Source organism: Alexandromys fortis, unplaced genomic scaffold (assembly GCF_014885135.2).
Source record: "Alexandromys fortis isolate MF-2015 unplaced genomic scaffold, M_Fortis_MF-2015_v1.1 scaffold_33, whole genome shotgun sequence".
NCBI classification, from domain to species: Eukaryota; Metazoa; Chordata; class Mammalia; order Rodentia; family Cricetidae; genus Alexandromys; species Alexandromys fortis.
The window spans coordinates 14,304,886-14,311,133 of NW_026067917.1; the positions used below are offsets into that span (position 1 = coordinate 14,304,886).

General features: G+C 46.7%; 1 long non-coding RNA gene across 2 annotated transcripts in view; it reads right to left on the bottom strand.

The window, feature by feature from the left end:
• Nucleotides 1-457: 457 nt before the first annotated feature.
• The window catches only part of LOC126500265 (uncharacterized), a 10,291-nt gene continuing 4,500 nt past the window's right edge, over nt 458-6,248 (bottom strand). The window contains exons 1-3 of one of the 2 annotated variants that reach the window (XR_007591283.1): nt 2,773-3,089; nt 1,319-1,548; nt 458-777 (exon numbers count right to left, since the gene is read on the bottom strand). This is a non-coding gene — a long non-coding RNA (uncharacterized lncRNA). Of the gene's footprint in view, nt 778-1,318; nt 1,549-2,772; nt 3,090-6,248 lie in introns of those variants that run through there. The other variant, XR_007591284.1, reaches the window with a different exon arrangement.

A 6,248-nucleotide genomic window follows, 5' to 3' on the forward strand; every position in this document is an offset into this window, starting at 1 on the left:
ATTCTTCTACAGTGGGGTTTTTAAGGTCAACATATGTGGAGAGATACTTTGATGGCCAAGATTTTCCTAACTCTGACATTCTATGGCATTAAGTTGCATGGACTACGTAATACTCTATACCTAATGATGTATTTACTTAAAAAATTCTTTCTTCTAGAAAGAAGCTTCTTTTTAAGTGTGTGTGTGTGTGTGTGTGTGTGTATGTGTGTTGGGGGTGTCATTGCGGTTAGCTTTTCCTGTGGATGCTGGGAATCTGAATGAAGGTCCTCACATTTGTGTGGCCCGTATTTTATCAACTGAATCATCGCCTTGTCCTTAAGCTCAGTTTTTCGGTTACCTTTCTCCTCACTTTGAACAGAAAATAACTTAAGGGACAACAATTTTATTTTGATCCGTGGTTCAAGAGGGCACAGCAGAGCACAGTGGGAAGGCACAGTGGTAACTGATGGCAGTAGAAGCAAGTACTTTAGACCCCTCACATCTGGGAAGACCACAGACAGGGAGGAGGGAAGGGAGAAGGGGCAAGGGTTGGGAAGTTCTGGAATTTTAACTGGCTTTCTTCTTTTTTATTTAGTTCAAGTCTCCAGTCCATGAAATTGTTATACCTCATTCAGAGTAAGTCTTTCCTCCTCAGTTAAACTTTGCCAGAAAAATGCCCTTACAGACATGTCCAGAGATGTGTCTTCTAGATGATTCCAAATCCAGTCCAGTCAACACTGTGAATTAATCAAGAAGAGTGGGCACGAACTCACCTTAGCAATGGCCGCACAACAAGACCTGCACAAGAACAAGCAGGATCAGTCAACAGCTCAGTGAGCAACTCTAATAGATTTAAAAAAGGGGGGAGAACATGAGGGTTGGGTGTATTCAGTGGGAAGTTAGATAGATGTTGGTATGATCAAGATACACTGTATATGTGTCTGAAATAGCCACAGGGTAAATAAAAAAATATTCTTTCCAAAAAAAAGGCAAACTGAGACACCTCAGTCGAAAAACTACGTTTTTATGGATGAGGTCAAGTTTGAGTCAACAAAGGAATCATGGCCATGCTGCAGCTCCTGGCCATCAGGCACAACCTGCTGCTCTTCGAGGCCTGGATGACGTCTCTATAATGAGACAGTCCCCCCCACTCAGCCAAGGAAAAATAGCCATGGCACTCTGAGGTGCACACTAGTTAGAAAGAGGAAAGGAACCGAAGAATACATTTCCACTGGTTTTACACTTCAGCAAACTGCATGTTGGCTGGCCCCTGGACAAGGCTGCAAGCCCTGGACTGTTCCACCCATAACCTTGTGGCTGCTGTCTGTGCGATGCTCACTCGGAAGCTCCAGTTGCACCAAGAGAGGCCGTAGCTGCTCCAGTCCACCCTTTGCCTGGCAACCTCCTGTTGTTCTGAGCCGTTGTGCTGATGGATTTCTTGTTCGACTGGGTCCAGCTCAAGGTCGTGGAGCAAAGCCATCGCAAATATCCCATAGAGTTTGCAGTTGGGACATCTCCTCAGCAATACAGAAACAGCGACCAAGATACGCTGTGCCCTTGCACAAACTGCTAAGGAATAAACAAAAAAAAATATTCTTTCATAAAAACATAGGTTGAGGCCTGGGGCCACCTTGACTGGAACAAATTCAGCTTAATAAACAGATGAACAACAAATCCACAAAGAGTGAGTTCCCACACAGTGGTGTTCAGCAGACAACAGGAAATCAGTCTGTCTATTCACCAGCCCCTCTAGTTGGTACTGGGGTGACAAGGTGACCCCTAAAGACAGATCACAGAGAAGCCTCACATACTGAGTGTTGCTCCCAACTGACAGCACTCCCTTCCTCTTTCCTCCCTCCCTGCCTTTCTTCTTTCCTTTCTTCCTTCCTCCCTCCCTTCTTTCCTTCCTTCCTCTTTCTTTCCTTCCTATTCTTTCTCTTCTCCCTTCCCTTAAGTATTTTTTTTAATATTTATTTATTTATTTGTTATGAATACAATAGTCTATCTGTATGTATGCCTGCAGGCCAGAAGAGGGCACCAGACCTCATTACAGATGGTTGTGAGCCACCATATGGTTGCTGGGAATTGAACTCAGGACCTTTGGAAGAGCAGGCAATGCTCTTAACCACTGAGCCATCTCTCCAGCCCCCCTTAAGTATTTATTGAGCATCTACTCAGTACCGGGTATGAAACCACAGGGCTGCTGTAAAAGAGGAAATACAAAAGTCAATAAATGGCTTAATAAAAAGAATCTTCCCAATGAAGGCATGAAGAAAGAAAGAAAGCAAAGTCATACACGAATGTAACTGTCTGAAACTCTTTTAGAGAATCCATTACATATTCTAAAGCAACTCCTCACAAGATGAGGGCAGAAAGAATTCAGGTGGAATGAGATTTAAAAAAGATAAAAAATAAAAAAATAAAAATAATTAAAAAATAAAAATAAATTAATTAAATTAAAAAAATTTTAAAAAGAATTCAGGTGATTGCAGGGGATCCAAGAATCACGGCATCCGAGCTATTTTAGGAAGATTCTACACAAGTGTCCCTATGTGACGGCGCTACAGCATCCTCCCCAGTGGCATCGGCATGACTCTGGGGCTGGCTCTGTGGAAGCGTTCTCTCTCCTGCTGATGCACCGAGGTTTAAAATGCAAGTCAGGAGGTAATGTAGACTTCCATATTCAGGAACCACAGATCAGACAGCGTGTGTTTTGAAAATGGACTTTAAAATGTCAGCCATATCTATTATAGCAACACAGAGAGAAGCGCGGTTTTTAAAGAGATAAAATACCTCATGCGTATAGTTGTCAAAGAAGAGCGGTGCCCTTTGGAAGGATGCTCGGAGCACCCTTCCATCCATCAGGCAGACGGTCCAGGAGAGCTTCGTGGAGGAAGACTGCCTTCAGGGACTGACAGAAGGAGGTGACCTGAGCTAGACACGGCTGTGGGGGAGGGGCAGTTAATGGGTGTGGCCTGAGTCCAGAATGCGCAGTAATGAGCCCTGGATAAATGATATGGGGTGAACATGGAGATAAACTAAGAGTAGGAACAGCGGGGAAAGGTTTTGGTTTAAAAGACTTGGACTGGAATAAAACGGGGGCTGGAGGAGTCTTGGCAGCCATCCTGAGCCCCTGGGGAAGGGCTTTGGTGGGTGGGTGTTGCCCCTGGGGAATGCAAACGCCCACTAGGGGAGATAATTCAGAGGAGACTGCTGGGGGAATTGCTCAGTGGTACAGTGCTGGCCTAGTATGCCTGAGGCTCTGGGTCCTCAACACAGCCACAAAACGGTCTTCTGGAGACTAGAAGTAGATTTGCCTGGGCAGTATCCTGTCCCCTTGGGGAACCTGTGCCTTTGCCTCCTCCTGTAGTACGTTAAACCGAGAATCCGAAGTGGCCATGGAGCCAGTCCAGACTGGGCAAGACAGTTAGAGGCAGAGAGCAAAGGTAGTGGTATTTCAATTGTGTTTTAATAAAGATTGCCCGAAGATCTGAGAGTAAGACAGTCCCCCTGGTCAGCTTTATAGACCAGGTTATGGAAACACACACCTTTAATCCCAGTAGCCTCAATGACACACATTTTTAATCCCAGTAGCTACACTAGTTGCCATAGAAATCAGGTGGTGCATGCCTTTAATCCCAGCCCTAGAGAGGAATATAAAATGGGGTGTGACATATTCCAAGATTCCTGGAGGCAGGATCGCCATTTCAGACTGAGGTTGAGGTAAGAACCAGTGGCTGGATGTTTTGCTTTTCAGATCTTCAGGCTGAACTCCAGTTTATGACCCTGAGTTTTTACTAATCGCGGTTCAGCCTTTGGTGTGGCTGTGGCTGAAGAAGAGGACAAAGATGGTCCGCATACTCTTGGACAATCAAAGAGAAAAGTCACTAAAGATGTCAAAACAAAAACCAGAGTGGCTATTCATTGTATTGTGTGTGCAAGCATGTATGTGTGTGTGCGCTCGTGCACACTACCCGCCTCCGAAGATGGGCACCATTATTGTCCCATTTTCTAGAAGGGAAGCGGAGGTGCAGAGACGTGAGATGATTGTTCAAAGGTAGCCCTGTTAAGAACAGTAGATCTGGAATTCAGAAATGATTTTGCACTCCCATAGAGCTCTTAGCCATTGCTTGCCCTGGTTAGTTCGGTCACAGGCTTGCTTTGAGTTTTCAGTGCTGTTGCTTTGGTGAGGAGAAACATGGAGGCACCTCCAGTTCTTGGGGTTCAGATCTGAACTCAGTGGTGGCATATGAGAGCACAGGGTCCCCGCAAAGGGAGCTGGACACCTGCCGCCAGGGGGTGAAGAACAAGAGCCCTCTTGTTCATCAAGCATGTCCACAGTTTTTTGTCGTAATGGTTATCATGACAGCCTTGGAAATTTGGAATAATTTTTTTAAATCCCCATTTCCCGGTTGAGGAACCTGAGCCTGGGAGAGGTGAACAGAATGGCCTAAGTTCATCCATCTAGTTGATACAAGGCTGGTGAGCAGAGCCTGACTTTCTTCCCTAGATTCTGTTTCTTGCTGGGATTGGATATGAGGTTCCTTGAAGCCATTTCAGAAGGGAAGAGAACAGAGGAGGGCTAGCTGGCTTTCAAAGAGCTGAAGGAGAGAGGCTATGAGGAAAGTGACTTTGTCCTTGAAGCCCTCCTCAGGGCTGAGTGCTCCAAGCTGAGGGTCTCTCTGAGAACAGGGTAGCCTAGTGACAGTGCCAATAACAAGGAGTCCCCTAATGAATGGGGTACCCTGTGATGTCCTCCTCTAGAATTTGGAGGATCAGGAGAAGGTGGTTTGATTGAAAAGGCCCCATAGGCTCACAGGGAGTGCTGTTATTAGGAGATGGGGTCCTGTAAGAGTAGGTGTGTCCTTGTTCCAACAAGGAAGTGTGTCCCTGGGGATGGGCTCTGGGGTTAGAGAAACTCAAGCCAGAGTCAGCGTTGCTCTCTCTTCCTTGCTGCCTGCGGGTCCAGATGTAGAACTCCCAGATACCACTGAAATAACTCCAGCACTGTCTGCCTGCCTGCTACCACGCTTCTCTGCATGGCTATAAGGGGCTAAACCTCTGAACTGAAAGTCAGGCTCAATGAAAAGCTTCCTTCATAAGAGTTGCTGTGGCCATGGTGTCTCTTCACAGCAATAAAACCATATCTAAGTGGCAGGTATCTTAGGTGTGGATCCCCTCACCATCATCTCATCCTTCCTGGTGCCTCAGACATGTGGGGGACCCTAAAGACCACAGAGGCTGTTCAAGTTTCCCTGCTGATGAGCCCTGGGCAGCCACGGAAGGGGCATAAGCTTTTGAGACAATCTGCTCTAGATTCTAACACCTCTCTGGGGCTTGCCACTTCCTGTTTTGGTAATTTTTGTCTCTGTTTCCCTTTCTATGACATGGACTAACAGCTGCCTCTTTATAGTCATAAGGAGTGCGTAATGAATGCATAGTCGCACAATTAAATGAATTTCCTTTATCTCAGGGGCCCACCACTTACTAGCAATATAAAAGCTGGAGATAATTCTGTAAGGTCCCTGCCCTCAGGCAGGTTACAGAGCCAATGACCCATTTCCCTCCCCCAGCATTTTCCACTCCCCACAGCTAAAGGCGCTCCTCTCCCTCCACCCCTCCCAGATCCTGCTAGTGGCCAGAGAGAAGGAGGGAGGGAGAGAGGGAGTCAAGCCTTCTGGTGAGTTCCTGAGCTATCAGGGGGAGGGGCTGGGTCTTGGAGGAGGGTGAAATAGAAGGCTCAACCTTCTAGAACTCTTCATATCAGCAGCCCATGCCCCAGAAGCCCAGAGAGTTTGACAGCAGGTGATGATAGCCTAAGCAGTCCCAGTTTCCTGAGGGAAGCTAGAGGCAAAGCGGAGAGCCCTGAAGTGCGCTTCTGTTGACAGCTGCTGAATCCCAGTGTCTGGCTCAGGATCACAGGCTGGAGGGGTGGAGAGGTAGTACACAGCATAAGACTTGGAAGATCCAGCATCGATGCCCAGAGTTCTGGGACCAAGTTCATCCTTACCAGTTCAAGGAAGACTCCTCATAGCCTAATCACCAGCTTGCTCTGGGCCCTGCTTGCCAGGCAGGGCTAATGTTCCCAAATATGCAAATAGGGATTATTATTCCCATTTGCTAGATCAAGTAGATCAAGAAACTGAGGCTTGGAGGAGTGGAGTGACTTGCTCCATCACAGTAACCCAAATTCTGATACAAGATCTCTTTGCTTCTCTCTCTCTCTCTCTCTCTCTCTCTCTCTCACACACACACACACACACACACAC